Source organism: Capricornis sumatraensis, chromosome 16 (genome assembly GCF_032405125.1).
Source record: "Capricornis sumatraensis isolate serow.1 chromosome 16, serow.2, whole genome shotgun sequence".
NCBI classification, from domain to species: Eukaryota; Metazoa; Chordata; class Mammalia; order Artiodactyla; family Bovidae; genus Capricornis; species Capricornis sumatraensis.
The window spans coordinates 63,639,920-63,660,436 of NC_091084.1; the positions used below are offsets into that span (position 1 = coordinate 63,639,920).

The following is a 20,517-nucleotide window of genomic DNA, read 5'->3' on the forward strand; positions in this document are numbered from 1 at the left end:
TCCGCTGCCTGGGGAACAACACCGGTGGGCAGGGTCTGCCCCACCGATCGCTCCACTCACGCGCCAGGGACTGCTTTTCACAGCAGTCCTTCCCCGCCTTCAGCAAGGCCTTGCTGTCCATTTTACTGTCATTTTATCTGCATATAAAAATACTGGGTGAGAAAAGCCAGGATATCAGGAAAATCCACTCCCCGCCTAATGCCACCGATATTTTCAGCCCTCATCTCAAACTCTCACTGGCCTCTGTTGGGCTGTAAGCCTGGAGCGGCCAGAGTCAAGGCTGGAGGCCGCATCCTGAGGGCGGCTGTGATACAGAGAAAACGGTGCCTTTTGGAGAAGTCTGAGTGGGCAGCTCTCAATCAGTCCTCAGCTGCCACGGATGGCTCCCACAGAGTCCCACAAAACCCAGAGGTCACTCTGGCCCCTACAAGGCATTCTCACGCCGGAAGACAAGGAAATATGTTCCCGGGGCTCCAAGTCCCTTCGTTGCCTGGGGACCTGAACACAGGGTGAGAACTAATTCCCAGTGATTATTGACCACCCCTGCAGTCAGGGTCCTCATTAACCCATGCCCTCCTAGCGTATCTATCAGAGAGAAATCTGATCTCAGCTAAGGGTGTGGGAAGGGGCAATGGGAATTTTCTCTGTCTTTCAAACTCTGCATTAGAGTCCCATACCAGGTATAATTGAAATTTTCATACCCGCAGCCTCTGTCCAACTGCTCTAAGCCTCAGTTTCCCAATTTATTAAAAGGTAAGAATAAGATTGACTATGTCATGGGATCTCCAAGAGGCCAGAATGTGGTCATGCGGTAATCCCTGCAAAGCCAAAAGTGCCGCTTTACTTGTTGGTCAGCCTCTAATTGCAGGCTCTGTCTGCCCATCATCTCATGGGATGGTCTGCTTTTCCACCAGAAACTGTGAGGTCAAGGAGGGTGACCTTAACCTAAACAAGTCTATCTCTGCCCATCACCTGGAAAGGACTCCAAATTAATCTTGTGACCTCATAAATAGATGCCTGGTTTCATTCGTAAAATAATACAAAATTTTACCCTAGCTTCCTTAGGGATCCCAGGACAATTCATGGTTCAAAACTATTCCTAGGACTGCCATCTGCTGCTTCATCAGCCATGTCTTATACATTGCTAGCCCATCTTAAGCTTGTGGACACTTAAGAGCCCTACATCTTTTCACAGGGGCTAATCCTAAAGCAGGCTTCCATTGCCTCGAAATGAAAATGTGCCCTGAATTTAGAACAGTATATTTTTCTTCTTGCAGGTATCAGTGCACCTTTCAGCCTATTTGGATCACTCTGAATCTCCAGTTGAGTCTGAGTCTCTCCCAGGTTTAAGTCAAATCTCTAGATTGCAGGGAGAGAGGGATGTCCAGGGCGAACTATATGCAGTTAACAAACAATATCTTTTCATGGTCAGATCACAAAGGAAGAGGGGTACTTATCTAAAGCTAAATACCACGGGGTAGAGGGCATTGAAGGATGGTAGGAGTCTCCACCTGCAAGGCACACTGTCAAAGTGAAAGAGATCATGTGGGTGAGACATTAGCACAGGAGTTGGCATATGGCAACTACTGCTATTATTGCTTTTATTATTATTAATGTACAGTTTCATCAACTTAGGGCCTCGTTTTCTCCTGTTGTTCAGCTTTGACCGTATGGTCACACCCAAACCCAAGCATGGTGTGGTACAGTGGCACAAACACTGGTTCAGAAGCCCACAGCCTTGGACAAGTTACTGAATGTCTCTCATTTTCCTCATGGAGAACAGGCAGGTACTAAGAGCATCTCTAGAACTAGTGTGAATAGTAAAGATATGATTATGTATTTCCATAAGTACCTAACAAAATGGACACTGGCTGAGTAACAGTTATCACTGTGATGAAAACAGGTACTTGGATAACTTGTTAATTGTCTTAGTCAAGGAAAGACACTTCAGAGAAAATGGCATCATGTGTAAGGCTACACTAGGGTTCTGGAATTACCAGTGGATTGCAATAAGTAATTTAGGCAGGCTCTTCTGCTTTCTAGCCACTATATCCACACCCACCCCCAAGAAACACACACACCTGGAGAAAACTCTAAGAGTTTCCCATCAGACTGGAACAAAACTTGAAATCCATCCAGTGCTGACTCTAAGGGCACCTGGATGAACCTGGGCAAATCAGTGAGACTATCAAGAGTCTCCATCAATAGAGAAGTTGTAAAGATCCAATGAGAAAATACATGTAGCAAATGATTTACAAATTCAAGACTATAATTATAACAATCCTTCCTCTACTGCCCTGATGCATCAGTGGTAAAGAATCTGCCTGCAGTTCAGGAGACCCAGGAGATGCGAGTTCAATCCCTTGGTCAGGAAGATCTCGTGGAGGAGGAAATGACAACCCACTTCAGTAGTCTTGCCTGGAGAATTCCATGGACAGAGGAGCCTGGCAGGCTACAGTCCATGGGGCTGCAAAGAGTCAGACACGACAGCTTAGTAAGCACACAGCACTCCTCCACTGCACACATTAAAGCAGTCCCCAGTGAAAGGACCATATAGGGTGTTTTGCAAAGTGACAGAGTCTGGTGAGGAAAGTGAAATAAACAGTCTTTAAAAATTGATGTGTTACTCACCATCACCTAACCGAAACCTAGATTTAATGACTAATGACCAAATGGTGTCAGAGCTCAAAATTATACACCATTTTCCTCTGTGTTGCTTGTAACAGGCTTTAGCACCAAACCTTGTCTAACCCTGATGGCTTTGGGTGCTGTTGTTCCTGTTTCTGTTTTAGGCGGAGTTCTCCATGGGGACTGCCCAAGAGGCAGTGGGCCGTGGCAGCCCCATGAGTAGTGCTCACCAGTCACAGTTCAGTCCCAGGGAGCGGATGGCAACAGGCTGGGTCACCCCAGGGCGGGGACGGTGGAGGAGTATATATATGACCCAGGTTACTACAACTGAATAAACACACCACTGGCGCTCAGATCTGATGGCTAAATCAGAGCAAAGAGGGTTTCAGTAAGAGCTCAGGGTAAGATTCAGTTTATTTAAAATTTCCTCCCAGGGCCATCCTTATAATAACCCAGGCAGTGGTTTCTGTAAAAGCCAGATTAGATCGTCCTGCCCTGCCTTTTAGAAGTTTCCACAACAGATGGAGGGACACGGCCTAGAGGAAACCCCAACTCACATCCGTCTGCATTCATTATTGGCCCTGTTCTCGAAATGCTATATGTTATCTTGAGCCTGTTTGTTTTTATCTGTCAGAGTGGTTTATTGTTAGGGAAATGTGGTGTCAGCTGTCTCTTCCCCACCATCAAAGCCGCTTCATTAAAGTTAATAGTGTTTGACTTGCAGAGATCTCTTACCGAGGTAACCCAAGAAAGCCCCTGCTGGCTGTTATTTTTCCGGCAGTAAAGGCACCAAATGGATGCAATAACTGCATTAATCTTTTAGGAAGAAGAAGAAGAAAACCGTGCAGCGTGACTCTTGTCTAGTAGCTGCTTAGTAAATGCACCTCGAATTTGCAAGGCTAACTCTACCCCTCAGTTAGGGGCAGGGTGTCAAAACGAGACGACCTTTGTCCTGGCTCTGCCACTCAGGCCTCTGTGAGCTGGCTTGTCACTTCCGCAGTCTGAGCTTCAGTTTACTTATCTCAGAAATGGATTTCAAGGAAGCCCTTCTTTTTCTAACTGGGGAATTCTTTGGACAAAAGTAATCTTATAACAAAAGCTGACCTTGAAAGCAGATAAAAGCAATGTATTTTCTAGCTTGAGGTGAGGAGAGAGACCAGAGGACGTACCTTCTCAGCAGCTTTACCCTCCTCCATACCCCCTCCTGCCTAAAGCCATCCTCACCCCTCCCCAGAGGGTCCTGGTAACCTCCGTGGGCTCCCACTCCCACTCAGGACTTCCTGGAACATCATTTGAAGCCTACTGGCCTAGGAGTCTTATCTTTAAGATCTTTTCTGCTCAGACTCTGGATTCTGTGATTAAGTAATTGAAATCAAACCACATGAGGACCGTTTCTAATTAGTGTAATAACTTTATAGAAGACGCTCTGCTCAGTGCCAGACAAACATGAAACAGTTTAGGCTTTGCTTTGTTTTCTGTCTTCTCATCACTGCTGCCAAATCTCCCTTCTCAACCGGAGTAGTCGATCTCAAGCAAGTTCCATCACCTCTGCGTTCCTGTCACCGAGTGCTAGTTAGTTCAGTTTGCAATGTCAAACTGACTCAGTTGGAACCTCATCACCTCCCTCCCCTGCAGGGCAGGCTGAGGCTGGAAGCGTGACTCTTCAGAATGCTTCCTCACCCAGTGGGCATCCTCACAGGTAGGAAAACCAGCAAGAGAGTCAAACGCTACAGCCCTCAGCACAGTGCGCACCTGACCAAGACAAACTGGGGCATCCTCACCACCTCAGTCCCCCGTCAGCATCCTGCCATGCCTCTCCAGCCCTCTGCTCTGCTTTGCTCCAGAGCAAGATCAAGCAGGTGTCCAGGAGGAAAACCTAAAGCCAGTTTTCCTGTCTTGCAAACAAGAAGGAATGTCCCCCCTCACTAAATTTGTTGAAGGAAGTCTCTGTCTCTCCCTCTTGGAAAGAAGAGAAAATCATGAATTTTGTTTTTCCAAAAGGCTGCAATCAGAAAGACTCTCGCCCTCTCTCTCCCCCCACAACCTCCATAAAAGGCCTTGAGGATGAGACAGGAGACGGGTCAGTGAGTGAAGGTAAAGGACCAAGTAGGCTGCCCCGAAGGAGGGGATAAAGGGGAGGCAAGGAATGGAGATGGGAAAGGGAGGGGCCACAGCTCTCACTGACTTAATTTAAAATCTGCATTTTCAACTAGGGCTCTAGTTGCCAAGTCCAATACTGGTTGGGGGGGCGGGGGGGACAGGGAACTTCCAGCAAACACCCTGCACACATGTAATACTAGGATGTCTACAGATTATGTTTGTGTTTATACATGTGGCTTGGACTTGGATGGGTACCAGAACGTGCACATGTGTAAAACTCTAAAGAATCCCAAGCCACACATTTAGTTTTATTTTTTTGACCCAAGTCTCTGACGGAGAAAATAAAACGAGCGAAAAAAACCATTCATTCACTCATGCATGCATTCAGCTCTGCCTATAGAACCTTTCCTTACCAGGGGCACTCGAGCAAGGCAATGACAAATAAAGCATGCTCTCTGTCTGGCCGTGGGTATTCAAAAGCCACAGAAATAATCCCATTTGTATAAAACTTTAGCATTACTTTTCAAGAAGCCTTTTATATACAATAGTTCATTAGGATCCTCACAGTCGTAAGATGGTTATGGTAGATATAATCACTATTTTACACCTGAAAAAACAGAACCACGGCAAGCTTAAATGACTTGTCTAGTCCCACAGATAGCTGAGTACGGGGCAGGAATTAAAAAAAAATTTTTTTTTTTTTTACAAAAGTTTATTCTTAAATGTACAATAGGTTCCAAGACAACACTTCATTCTAGCTATCGGTGGCAACATATATTATAGCAGGGAATTCAGGTATTTAAACAGGAATGGAACTAAGGGCCATCACTGCCTCAGGCACAAGGAACAGCTTACTTTTTTGCCAGATTTCTTAATTCCACCGATGGCCAGGGGGCCCTTTCCCCACGGCCTTTGCTTTTAGCTCCTCAAGTTTCTTCTGCTCCTCCTTCTGCTTCTGCTTGAATGCCTTATCTTCCTCGTCCATCTCCTTGGCTTGCTTCTTGGGCTGCTTCGGGGCTGCTTCTTGCCACCTTCGCGGCTTGACATGGCGCCTGCCGCCCCTTCCCCAGACCCTGCCACTGGAAGCAGAGGAACTAAAATTTAAATCATTTGACTTCTGGTCCCAGGCTCTTTCTGTTTGATCAAACTGCAACCGAAGGTATCCTGTGATTTCCTTCCAGCTGCCATTACAATGTATAGCCCAGACTTTCAAGGATCTTTTCAGTTTCAAATATTCCATTCTTTTGTCTACCAAATTTTGCTTGTCAGACCGCTTGAACTAGTTCTGAATATACAGTCACTTGTATCAGCATTTAGGTTTGAAAAATATAACTCTTTTTTGGTTGAAATGGATTGAAGTTAGATTTAGACTTAATAATGTTAAGACTAGGCAAGAGTCACAATTTTTCAATCAAACCATCCTTTGGTGTAGAAAATTATTTCACTACACACATTATTTAAGCTATTCTGAAACCTACTCTGACGTTCTTTTATTAATCTTTTTCCTGTTTCGAATCCTTCCATCAGGCATTTCTGTCAGGCTTCTGAAGGGTCCCATATGCACACTTGCAGTGCAGAAATGTGTTTTTTTTTTGGTTCATTGGAAGCCTTCAGAATGTCTGGCACCAAAACATATTGGCTTTAATTAAAAGGCTATGATTTCTTTGAATTCCCATTAAGCTAGTGAGAAAAAAAATCTGCATTTAAAAAATACAGTTAACACATTACGATACAGTTGTACTGAAAAATGGTTCATGTTTTAAAAACTACTTAAGCAGATGAAACTAAGCTGCCTGTAATAAAAATATGCTCATTTTTAGTAAAATCCTTCACTTCTAAATAGAGGGGTTAGCTTAGTACATATGTGCCCAATTAGCCATAAAAACTCAACTAGACATGAACCATGCAATCCACCAATTCACCCTTGACTTTAAAACATAGATTCTATTAACAGGAATGTAATTTAAATGGTTAAAAAGTGATAAAGTACATAACTATAATCTAATAGGGTTTGGAATATGATACTGCTGTATACCAATGACAAATCAGTTTTGGATTATGACTCCAGCAAAATTTGGAATAGCTCAAGCCTGATAATTAGTGATCCACAAATTCAAGAACTGCCTTATATTATGTTATATATTATACTCACTCACACCTCTTTGCCCATGAGCAGAAACACATTCTCAAACATTCAAAAAATGGGCCATGTCAATCTTTTTAAATTCTAGGACCTGAATGCCCTAGAAACCCAACTTAGTTTTCTCTATTCAACTTCTCTTTAAAACATGGAATAACTCAAGACAGTTGCTGAAGAAAATATTTAAGACTGCCCATGAAGTACAGTGAAAGTGCTGTACTCAACATGCCTGCAAATTTGGAAAACTCAGCAGAGGCCACAGGACTGGAAAAGGTCAGTTTTCATCCCAATCCCAAAGAAAGGCAATGCTAAAGAATGCTCAAACTACCGCACAATTGCACTCATCTCACACTCCAGCAAAGTAATGCTCAAAATTCTCTAAGCCAGGCTTCCTGAACCGTGTATGTGAACCATGAACTTCCAGATGTTCAAGCTGGATTTAGAAAAGGCCAAGGAACCAGAGATCAAATTGCCAGCATCCGGTGGATGACTGAAAAGGCAAGGGAGTTCCAGAAAAAACATCTACTTCTGCTTTATTGACTATGCCAAAGCTGTGTGGATCACAACAAACTGTGGAAAATTCTTAAAGCTATGAGAATACCAGACCACCTTACCTGCCTCGTGAGAAATCTATATGCAGGTCAAGAAGCAACAGTTAGACCTGGACATGGAACAACAGACTGGTTCCAAATCGGGAAAGGAGTACATCAAGGCTGTATATTGTCACCCTGCTTATTTAACTTATATGCAGAGTACATCATGAGAAATGCTGGACTGGATGAAGCACAAGCTGGGATCAAGATTGCTGGGAGAAATATCAATAACCTAAGATACACAGATGACACCACCCTATGGCAGAAAGCAAAGAACTAAAGAGCCTCTTGATGAAGGTGAAAGAGGAGAGTGAAAAAGTTGGCTTAAAGCTCACCATTCAGAAAACGAAGATCATGGCATTTGGTCCCATCACTTCATGGTAAATAGATAGGAAAACAATGGAAACAGTTACAGACTTTATTTTCTTGGGCTCCAAAATCACTTCAGATGGTGATTGCAGCCATGAAATTAAAAGACACTTACTCCTTAGAACAAAAGTTATGACTGACTTAGACAGCATATTAAAAAGCAGAGACATTACTTTGCCAACAAAGGTCCATCTAGACAAAGCTTTGGTTTTTCAAGTAGTCATGTATGGATGTGAGAGCTGGACTATAAAGAAAGCTGAGTGCGGAAGAATTGATGCTTTTGAACTGTGGTGTTGGAGAAGACTCTTGAGAGTCCCTTGGACTGCAAGGAGATCCAACCAGTCCATCCTAAAGGAAATCAGTCCTAAATATTCATTGGAAAGACTGATGCTGAAGCTGAAACTCCAATACTTTGGCCACCTGATGCGAAGAACTGACTCACTGGAAAAGACCGTGATTCTGGGAAAGACTGAAGGCAGGAGGAAAAAGGGAAGACAGAGGATGAGATGGTTGGGTGTCATCACTGATTCAATAGACATGAGTTTGAGCAAGCTCCAGGAGTTGATGGACGAAGAAGCCTGGCGTGCTGTAGTCCATGGGGTCACAAAGAGTCGGACACAACTGAGTGCCTGAACTACAGTGATGAAGTACAAAGATGTTCACCGGTTACTGGGAAAATGCACAAGGAGCATCAGAATAATCACTTCTCTCCAGGGCTTCCCGGGTGGCTTAGTGATAAAGAATCCACCTGCCAATGCAAGAGACATAGGTTCGATCCCTGATCCAGCAAGATCCCACATACCATGGAGCAACTAAACTCCTGTGCTACAACTATTGAGCCTGTTCTCTAGAGCCCTGGAGCCACAACTATTGAAGGCCAGGCGCCCTAAGCCCATTCTCGGAAACGAGAAGCCACCACAATGAGAAGAGCACGTACTGCAACTAGAGAGTAGACCCTGCTCACCGCAACTAGAGAAAAGCCGGCGCAGCAACAAAGACCCAGCGCAGCCAAAGACAAAGTAAGTAAACAAGTAAACAACAACAAAAGAATCACCTCTCTCTATATCAGACTCCATAGGGATATGCCCACATGGGCCCAGAAAGTCAGTGATAAGAAAGACCTGGAAGGAAGATGTCTCATCCATTTATCGTTATTTTTATAAGAGGTAAATGTGAGCTTATGCATCTTACTCATTATTGTAAAATAACACCCTAAACATTTATGGGATGGGGCTTCCCAGGTGGCGCAGTGATAAAGAATCCGCCTGCCAACGCAGGAGCCACAAGTCACGAGGGTTTGATCCCTGGGTTGGGAAGATCCCCTGGAGGAGGAAATGGTAACCCATTCCAGTATTCTTGCCTGGAGAATTCCATGGACAGAGGAACCTGGTAGGCTACAGTCCATGGGGTTGCAAAGAGTCAGACACAACTGAGCAATTGAGCAACAACAACAACAATTGGGCAACTACAACATTTATCCAGCTTGAACCCATCAAGAAGAAGATGGCTCACCAATGAATTAGTGACCTCACTCTGAGAACCACTGCTCTAGGTATGAATAATATTAAGGTAGGGTTTCTTTTATAAGCATTTATAAATGTAATTTAAATGAATTATATTGGAAGACACACTAAATTCTAATCATCACGATTAACTGTCTCATCTTTTTAAGTGGCCACAGAATAGTGTGCTGCCGCCCCCTAGATCATGTAATTCCAAGCAGCTCCCATCCTCAGACTCCACTCCTCAGGTCTAATCCAAATCCCAATTGCTTAGGCTCAGCAGATTCCCTCTGGTTTTATATTCTTTGGGGGAAAAAGTATCTTGTGACATCATTCTCCAAATACTATGCCACCACTGCAAACTTAGAGAATGACTAGGGATAGTGTACCCTACCAGAGGACCTGAGCCTGCCAAAATTACCAGAGGAGAGGCTGAATCAGGCGCTCTACCTGGTGTCCTAAAGGGAAGCAGTTTCTTGGAGGAGAGGAAGGAAATCGGCATGTGAACGCTGATGAATCAATCCGTTTAGTTCATGTAGAAATAAACCCACTGGGTATGAAGACCTCCTTCGAAGTTCACCAAATGTTACTGTGCTGCTTTATATTAAAAGTAAAAATGTCAAACTCTAGAAAGACATTCTATCATTGCTGGCTTTCTAACCAAGCTCAGATTCATCGCCTCCTCTCCATTTCTTGCTGCACCTCTTCAGAGTGGTATTGTATCTTGCCTGGACCATTGCAGTAGCCTCTAAACTGGCCCCTCTGCCCTGAGTCTCTCATTTTTCACACCGCTGAAAAGTTAATCTTCCCAAAGTCCAGCTCTGATAAAATTACTCCCCTGATCAAAAAACTTGAATCATTGCTTCCCATTGCCTGTCAACAGAATTAAGATCACATTCCTTAGTCTGGGATTCAAGGCACTTGCCCCTTTCCAGTGTCGCTTCCTACATCACTCCAAGCAATCTGCAAGGCCCACCCCTCTCAGTACAGACTCCCTGCAGTCCCCCCACCTGGAGTACTGTCCCCTGTCCTCATTACATCTCCTTTTCAACCCTCTAAGACAAGATTCGATCCATGCTTAAAGGCTTAGAAAAGAAATTCCATCTTTTCTATAAAAAGTGCAAAGAGCAGTTCCTGGTTCATAAGCACTCAATAAATATTATCTGTTATCATTGTTACTGCCATGAAGTCGTTAATCTTCAAAGACGGAACCAACCCCTTCCTCTTTTAATTTTAGCTCTCTTAAGATACACATAATTACATGTTATTCCCTTTCATAGTTATTTAACTATATATTTCATCTTCTCTTAACAGACTGTAAGCTCCTTAAAAAGATCTGATTTCATTCATTTTTGTATCCTCCATGTCAGAATACAAGGCTTTAACACACAGATTTGAAGAAAAATGTTAAGTATTGCTCTAGGCCACAAGGGGGCATGGTTGAGCTACTCTTAACGGTGGAATCCGCCTACAATCAGTAATATTGTCTTTGGAATTGAAAGGTTTTTCTCCCTTCAAAGTGTATTTGCAAATCTGTTTAAAATAAATATATATGCATTATGTGTGATTACAACTCTATTCATGTTGACATGGAAAGACAGGTGCAATATAGTGAATTTTAAAAAGGAATAAGCAAAATAGAATTTATATGGTCTGATTTTTATAAAAATCTATTTGGGCTTCCCAGGTGGAGCTAATGATAAAAAACTTGCCTGCCAGTGCAGGAGATGGAAGAGACAGGGGTTCGATCCCCAGGTTGGGAAGATCCCCTGGAGGAGCGGATGGCAACCCACTTCAGTATTCTTGCCTGGAGAATGGCATGGACAGAGGAGCCTGGCAGGCTACCGTTCATGGGGTCACAAAGAAATCAGACATGACAGAAGTGACTTAGCATGCATACAGCACATTCTTAAACATTCACGGGAAAAGTAAAAGTCTGGAAGAATATCCATCATGATGTTATGACCTGTTATCTCTAGCAGGGGAGGGGGGGTAAGAGGGTAGTAATATGGAGGATTTTATTTTTACTTAGTACTTTTTTGGATTTTTAAAATAATCAATACATATTAATTTTATAATTGAAAAATAAACCTATTTACTTTATTGTTTCTCTTTTCATCTCATCTCCATCTCCATATTTGATGTATTTGAAAGTAAATACACAACTTTGAGAATTTTCTGATGTACTAAAGCAAAGATTTTCAAAATCTCTTGATATGCTGTGCCAGGGGTATCTCAGTAATTTTTCATGGGACCCCTGAAATGAAAGAAATACCTAACAGGTAACACTTGCTAAGTCGTTGAGTTCAAACAACTTACTAGCTATGTTCTAGTAATTTAATAGCCATTTAAAAGAATAATACGGATAGACTGAAAAAAATTAATTTCCTTCTTAAATGATCACACTTATTCATGGACTGTTGTACACCTACTGCACACTGTACAACTTCTTAAACATTGGAATCGGATTGGACACTGCTCCCCTCGTTTCCTACTCCACGCTGGTTCCACCTCATGACCGACTTTACCACTGCAGCCACCAAAAACCCAGCTCCGCAGATAAATCATTAAAGGAATGCAGCACGATCTAATGCTGAAACTATGAACACCTCGAGCTAGTGGTTCTTGAGCATCGCACAGTATAGCTCTGTTTTCCTAAAAAATTTAAAATATCTCACAGCATCCTGCGCCTGCACTGCAGCAGCTCAAAACAGTGAAGAGCACAATTTGACAATCAGATTCACAAGATAAAGCTGGTAGTTTTCTGTGAGGCTGGTGAAAGGGGAAGAAACTTTATTAAATTTTCCTTGAAACGATTCCAACCTAATAGCTCAGTCAAAATTACTTTGTTTTCTCTGAACCAAAGTCTTCTGGGAAGGTAATAGGATGGTGTGGGAAGCTGAGCTGACCTCCAGGCTCAGAGTTTCCACCTGTCCCCATTCCACCAAGTTCAGTTCAGTCACTCAGTTGTGTCCGACTCTTTGCGACCCCATGGACTGCAGCACACCAGGCTTCCTTGTCCATCAACAACTCCTGAAGCTTGTTCAAACTCATGTCCATCGAGTTGGTGATGCCATCCAACCATCTTATCCTCTGTCGTCCCCTCCTCCTCCTACCTTCAATCTTGCCCAGCACTTCCAATGATTCCGTGGTTCTTTGCATCAGCAGGTCAAAGTATGAGAGCTTCTGCTTCAGCATCAGTCCGTCCAATGAATATTCAGGACTGATTTCCTTTATGATTGACTGGTTTTATCTCCTTGCAGTCCAAGGAACACTCAAGAGACTTCTCCAACATCACAATTTAAAAGTTTCATTCCACCGAAGTCCTCTTCTAATCTCTTCCCTCCAACTCAAAACTGAGTACCAAGAGCAGCCTCCAAAGCAGCATGTCCCTGGGAAACACCCAAATTATTCTCCATGTTTTTCTGAGCCTGAATCTCCAAATATCCTACTGAATTTTCCATCTCTCTACCCAACTGTTTTGAGGCTTTGCAAAGATCTAAGGAGATTCTAATGAGCCAGCCCTGGTCCCTTCCAAATCAAAAAGAACTTTCCCCTGCCAGGAATCACCAATTAGCTCCTGGGACCAAGCCCTCCAATCAAGTTCAAGAACTGCTACTATCCAAATCCACTTGAAATGGGGACTAAGAAGAATTTTTTCTCTAAAGTTGAATGAATCCAGTTTCACATCTTGATTTAATGAGATGATTGGTGATTTTCTATCATCAATTCCAATATAATTAAAACAAACCCCAAAGTCATCGTCCACTTGTGCGGAAGGAAGCTCTGTGCAGGAACTGCTTAAAGAACTTAATGTTACAGGTAGGTGGAAACCACCCAGATATCCATATATAACAACAAATGTGGCATACACATACAATGGGGTACTATTCAGACTAAAAAGGAAGGAAGTACAGACCAGGCTACAACACGAATGGACCTTGAAAACTTTACGCTAAGTGAAATAAGCTAGACACAAAAGGACAATTATTGTATGATTCTACTTACATGATGTCCCTTGAGATTAAAGTCATTGAAAATGGAATGGTGGTTGCTAAGGGCTCGCGTGGGGAGTGGGAATGAGGAGTTATTGTTTAGTGGGTATGGAGTTTCAGTTTGGGAAGATGAAAAAGTTCTGGAGTTGGATAATAGTGATGGTTGTTGAACAATCTAAATGCCCTTAATACCACTGAATTGTACACTTTAAAATAAGTTTACATTTAAAATTAGCTTTTTAAAAATCATGGAGATGATTTTTATGGTAAGGAGAGCCTTTGATTTAACCAGAACCATGTCCCTGGGTTGGAAAAATCCACTGGAGAAGGAAATGGCAACCCACTCCAGTATTCTTGCCTGGGAAATCTCAGGGACAGAGGAGTCTGGCGGGCTACAGCCCACGGGGTCGAACAGAGTCAGACACAACTGAATGACTAAGCACAGGCTATGTCCCTAAATGTTAGGCTTCCCAGGGGGCTCAATGGTAAAGAAACTTCCTGGCAAAGCAGAAGTCACAGGAAATGAGGGTTCAATCCCTAGGTTAGGAAGGTCCCCTGGAGGAGGAAATGGCAACCCAGTCTAGTATTCTTGCCAGAAAAACCCCTCGGACAGAGGGATCTGGCTGGTTACAGTCCATGGCATCGCCAAGAGTCGGACATGACTGAACGACTGTGCACGCAGGCACACTGATGTCCCTGTCATATGGAGAGCTCGCAGCAAACCGAGAGATGAGTCCATTTGGATGACTTGGTGTTAAACACATACATGAAGTTTCAAAACCCCGGTTCTAAATAAAACAGGGTCTAAATAAGTGGACGAATAATAGAAACAGGGCTTCCTCCTCTTCTAGCCCTATCAGAAGGAAGCGTAAAGTATTCCTAAGGAAATTCAAACTCTCCCCCAAATTTCCCAGCCCATCAGGAACAAGTGTGAAATTCTCTTATCTTCCATTCAAAGTTTGATACCGCACTTTCCCTTTGCTATAAATCCAAGGCATGACGAAGCAGTGAGTGTCTAGAATAGCACCCTGAAGAGAGGGGCAAGTGCTCACTGACCTGGGCCCCAGAACCCCGTGTCCCGGGCATGAGGTGGCCTGGGAGCTGTGGCCTGGCTGTGCTGTGGGACTGATGTTAAAGGTCCACAGTACTCTGTTTGCTCTTTCCCTGCAGGCCTGGCCTCCTGATACATTTCCAAACTCTGTTTGGAGGAAAGGGGCTTTCTGGGGTCAGCTGGGGAAATGCTGCACGATACATTCTGTAAAGGCTCAGAGAAGTCCTGCAGAATAGAAATTTCAACTCCAGCTTTCTCACATCCTCACCCACTGATCATTTAAAAATGTCCCTAGCTCTTCCTCTTCTCTATTTTCTCACTGGTATCCAATCTCAAATCTTCAGAGTCTTTTATTTATTTATTTATTTTGTTTCTCCTTTGGCCAATGTATACCATCAGTCCTCAAACTAGAAATTTGGCTCCAGCCACACCTCTCCCATCAAAACTTCTTTTTTCCTATACCTCCTGCCATCATGCTAGTTGAAATCCTTATGATCATCCCACTTGACTGTCCCAAAAGCCTCCTCGCTGGTCTCCACATCTTGTTTTCTTCCCTCGTAACAACCACCATCAGAGGAATGGTTCTAGGTCAAGTCAAAGTGCTGGGCATGTCACAACTACACTTAAGAATCCTCAATGGCTCCCCAGTGCCAACTGGCTAAGGAAGGCCAGAACCCTCGGTGAGGTCCTCTGTGCTTTTCACTCCAAGCTGTCCTCCTGGTCTTATCTTCCACCCAACATTCTAGTCAACTCAACTATTTACAGGCCTCAAGATTTCTTACCAGCCCCCTATTTGTGCTCTTCAATGAACTCTGAAATCCAGCTCAGATAGTAGAATCACTGTGAAATCACTGATCTTTTCTTTGCATTCTCCCAAACACTTCACTTTTTGGAATCTCATAATACAACCGGCTTTGATTAGTGTCACGTTTCAAAACAGTCAATAGTGTATCCACATGTTACACACTGAAGGACTACAAACAACTTTGAATATCAAACTGTCTTATTCATCTCTGTATTTTCCCTAAGTGCCTAACACAAGGCTTTATACATAAAAATGTTTAATAAATGTCTGTTGAATGCCCTGTTTCACACTATCAAATTCTTAAATCTCTATTATAGTCTTAAGCCAGCAATCATCAATATTCTTTTCCCTGCATCCTGGACCTTTCTTCTGTTGAAATCTTAGATGGAATCTCAATATATGTTTTATGGAAAGATTTCATATGTGTTTTTAGATAAAGAGTAAATAAAACATATAAGTGGCATCTCATTTTATATGCATTTATTTTAAATTAAAATGTACAGCATTTTCGCATTTCTCATTATTAAGTGTACTGAGAATAGTAGGCAGTTTTGATGAACATAAAATTTGAAGTAGAGGGTTTGCAATCAGTCATTTCTGGATCCAGCTTATTTCTGTATTTTGACTTGGTTTCACACAATTGAGACTATCCCAAGTCACATAGATAAGTCATAGTGTGCAATTTTACGCTAGTGGATCATTGATAGGGTAAAGAATTTCATTTTTAAAGTGCAAATACAACTTGTTATATCAGCAACACATTAAAAAAGCCATTCATAGCAGTTAAGAACACAGACTCTGATTTAAAACCAAGATATCCTATTTATCCATGCAGACCTTAAGCAACTTATTTGGCCTCAGTTGCCACATCTGTAAACTGGAAATAAAAATAATTCTTCCCTCATAAGGTTGTGCAAAAAGATGATGGGTCACACAAATTAATGCTTCAATGGTCCTATGTGTTAAAACATAGTATATAAGAGAATCAGAGTGTGCAATCTTAATGTTTTATCATATATAGAGCAGTTACTAAAATATTTATAAGATGTACAAAAAATAGCAACATCACAAAACCCACATACCCACCCAGGTTAAGAAAGAGAAAGATGACAGTTACTTTTGAAATGTCCAGCATGCCCTTCCCACACCTTTTCTCCCCTACGAGGTAACTGTTACCTTTCCCACACTGTTTGGTTTTTGTTTGTTCATTTTTAGCACTTACCCTGGCACTAGTATATGCCAGCGGAGAAGGCAATGGCACCCCACTCCAGTACTCCTGCCTGGAAAAATTCCATGGACCGAGGAGCCTGGTAGGCTACAGTCCACGGGGTTGCGAAGAGTCGGGACACAACTGAGTGACTTCTCTTTCACTTTTCACTTTCATGCATTGGAGAAGGAAATGGTAGCCCACTCCAGTGTTCTTACCTGGAGAATCCCAGGGACCAGGGAGCCTGGTGGGCTGCCGTCTCTGGGGTCGCACAGAGTCCGACACGACTGAAGTGACTTAGCAGCAATATATGCCAGGTTTTAGGTACTTTCCAAAATTTACTCCAATTTAACCATCGTAAGCACTCCATGAAGTGGATAACATTTCCTTTCTTAAATGTGAGGACCGTGGGCCACAGAGATGCCGAGGGGGAGTCTGTAAGTGGAGGCACCAGGATTTGAACCCAGGAAGTGGGCCGCTGTTTCCTTGGTTTTAAGGGCTTTCCTGGTGGGTCAGGTAGTAAAGACTCTGCCTGCAATGCAAGAGACCTGGGTTCGATTCCTGGGTCGGGAAGATACCCTGGAGCAGGAAATGGCAACCCACTCCAGTATTCTTGCCTGGAGAATCCTATGGACAGAGGAGCCTGGTGGGCTACAGTCCATGGGGTCACAAAGATTTGGGCACAACCGAGTGACTAACACAATCCCTGCTTCCTAGTGGGCCGCCAGAGTCCCTGTCCACCGACACAGCCAGGCTTGAAACACAATTTGAAGTGCACTCTCATGCTGTGTACTTGAATGAACATTTATTAAAAACATACACCACCTGCCGAACATCAGGCTGGGCACCACAGAGCTGAAGTAAAAGCTGCTTCTCTGAGGGCTCCTCCCTGCGCTACGGTCTCTAACCCCACCCCTCAGCGTGCAGGGCCGCCTGACAGACCCTGGGAGCCCAGAGTGGCCTTGAAGAAAGGCCAGCAGACCCAGACACTCCACCTTGGTGTTGCCCAGGGTGGTTCTCAACAACAATCAATCCCCAAGGAACCACGGGAAATTCCAAACTTTTCTGCCCCCACTCCCAGCCTCTTCCTCATCAAGGCTTCCTCCGAGAAGCGAACCACGTAGGAATCCTCAGGAATCCACAGCCTTTGCCAGCAAGAGGCCAGGCGCGGCTTCGTAAGTGACCCAGCCCACAAGGAAAGGCCTCGACTTAAGCGCATGTCACTCCCCTAATTACTCCCTGTGCTGGGAGTCCAACAATAACAGCGCATCTTTCACGGGCACCTCCCACCGTGAACTTGGGAACCTCGCATGCAGCCAAGCGCTAGAAGTGCTAAAAGGGTCAGGGGCTGTGAGCGGCCTGCAGTCCCAGGCCTCTGTGGGAGAATCCCACTTGCTCTCTAGTCCAAAATCTGGGCCTCCAAAAAACTGCCTGAGCCCCAGCTTCACCAGGGCCTACTTCCTGAGACTGGGAGGGTCACCATGGGTGGGGCCCTTAGAAGAGCCAGGGGGTCACACAGCATCTGCACCCAAGCTACCCAGGGGAAAAGGAGGTGGTGGGGGTAGAGGGGCCAGGAGATGTTTCCTTGAGGGTCACATTCACTTAGCAAACGCTCCCAAGGCAAATGCCCTATACTCTGAACTATTTTTTTTAAAAAATATTTACTAAATATGAGTCCTGGTAGACCCTGGGAGGTGGCTGGTATGGTACTAGGATGTTATTAATAACAGCAAGTAAAAGAGCAAAGTTCCTTAAATTATCATAGTGGGGGCAGGCAATTAATAATTAAATTCAATTAATTAAAATCAAATTAATAATTTCAGATCATGATAAGTGCTTTGAAGAAATAAAATATCCTTGCTGTGTGAGGGTGGGCAGGGAAATGGATTTTGAAAGCAGAGATCTGAATAAGGACGAGCAAGCAAAGCAAAGGCAAGAAATAATCACCCCAAGCAGAGAGAACATCAGTACAACTGTGAGGTCTCTGATTTAATGCTGATTGGGGGTTTAAGAAATGTTTTCTGAAAAAATTAATGTTCTCTAAAGTCTAGTACAAGGTAGAGTTGAGTTCTTTAGAGTGCAAAGATCAAAGTGCTATATTGGAAAATTTGTTCTTGGCTTTATGATGCAAAAAGAATGTGTGTGAATATATATTTACATGTCTCACAAGGGTCTTTAAAGAAAGCCTTTCATGTCCTTTATTCTTTAAATTTTTATAACATAGGTTGAAAGTGTGATACAATCTTTAACTTCTAGCTCATGTATTGAGCGATCTTTTTCTCTGAACTAATGAAGACGTCTGTTTTCTTAGGATGTAATTAATCTCCCTGTTCTAGAATTTGAAATAAGAATGCCCTGTACCTCTAAATGCAACTATGTAAAAAGTATGTGTGCACATGGACCTAGGCAGTGGGAGATATAGGACAGGGGTAGGGTTGTTTTCAATATTGTTGTTAAAACATTTCAATGTTGTTGTTAAAACTGGGGAGAAAAGAATACATTGTGCACCACTGTGCGATCTTCTTGTCCTCGATGTTAATAAACGTGTTTTTCACTGTTGTTTATATCCCATTTCTAACATCACTACCATCTTACATCTGCTCCAAGCCGCAAAGTTGAAAAGTGCACGAGGTCTTTACCCACCCTTGTGCAGCGAGTGAGCCTGCTCACCTACGATCCATGTGCACCCTTCTTTCTCACTCTAGACAGAATTTCTTGGGGAGCCCTCAGGCTCCCCCCCACCCCCCGCCCCCGGCCATATTCCTCTCTAGGCTCTTATTAAAACCAGGTGCGCGGGAGGCGGGCCTTTTTGGACAGAAAAGCCTTCTCTGGGCCCAAAGCTCCCCCTTCCGGTGTGTTTTCTAGCGGGAACTCCGAGCTGAGCAAAGAGAAAGCAGGCAACTGGTCCTGGCCGGGCAAGCCGGGGTGACCTTGTCGAGACGGGCACGCGGCTTTGGCTGTGCAAGGGCAAGGTGCACAAGGGCAGAGAGTGAGGCTGGGGGCGGGGAGGGGGGTAAACACCCACTGACCCGGGTCATTCCCGCTCCATGCCACCCAGGAGCGGGGACCGCGGGGCCCCAGGCCTGACGGAAGAAGAGCAGAGGGAAGCCGCACCGGCCCCGTGCATTTGAACTTGAAACCCGGGCTGGCGGCGGACTCGGGCCAGACCGCCGCAGGAGCCGCCGGAGACCCCGACTCTCCCTCCCGGGGTTCGCCCGCAGCCTCGCGCCTGCTTCCAGAGCGTCCGCCGGATGCGCAGCGCTTACCCTCGGTGGCCGGTGTCGCTCGAGTCTCCTGAGACCGGCACGGCCCTTGTGGGGACCGGTCGTGAGTGACGCGGTGACCCGGGCCGCGGAGCGCACAGCGCGCCTGCCCGGGCCGCCGCAGCCCAGCGCCGGAGAGCCCGAGCTTCCGGGGGCGCGGGGCTGCCCGGCGCGGGGTCGCTGTGCGGTTCTCTGCCCGCGACTCTTGATCCGAGAGACTAGGGAGCCCAGCAAGGGGCTTAGCTTGAGAACCTCGCCCCGCAACCTGAAGCTCGAATCCGGCCCAGCCTCTGAGAGGGCGTTGGCTACTTAGTTGGGTCAAAGATTGGCGTGCTGGCGCTTTGATCCGACTCTAGAGTGTTCAGACTAAGAAACAGGCCTCAGGAGATAGAGGAGCATTGTCAGGTAGCAAAAAGTTAAGGTGCAGAGGGGAACAGAGACCCCAAAATATGTACTTCCGATTTTTGAGTGGCTATTTCCTATTCCTTGGACCAAACATCAAACCGGCCTGTTTTCTCTTTTTGTCTAACTGCTGTCTTTTAAAGCCCAGTTACCAGGGTCTTAATAACCTTTCAGCCTGAGAGCCTTGCTTTCTGAGGGACTGCATGAATTTTAAGTGGCCTCAGGAAACAGACGAGGTTAGAAAACCCAGCCCATCCCAAATGTTTGCCTAATACACTGGGCTCTGTAAAAATCACTCCAAAGTGGATCACTCCAGCACATCTTCTGGCCTTGCTGCCCTGTTTGATGGGGAAAAGTGTTCTCAGCCTTAACCCCAAGATCCTGTGACAATTAACAAGTAAACTTCAGAGAAGTTTCCAGATTAAAGCTACTCATGATTTCTGGCAAAATACTGCCTACACC

At 44.4% G+C, this 20,517-nt stretch overlaps 1 protein-coding gene across 1 annotated transcript in view; it reads right to left on the reverse strand.

Annotated features, from left to right (window-relative positions):
* Positions 1-19,753, reverse strand: part of LOC138092224 (uncharacterized) — a 199,715-nt gene extending 179,962 nt beyond the window's left edge. The window contains exon 1 of the mRNA XM_068988047.1: positions 19,657-19,753. The gene's annotated coding sequence lies outside the window, so the exon portion shown is untranslated. The remainder of the gene's footprint in view (positions 1-19,656) is intronic.
* Positions 19,754-20,517: the final 764 nt, after the last annotated feature.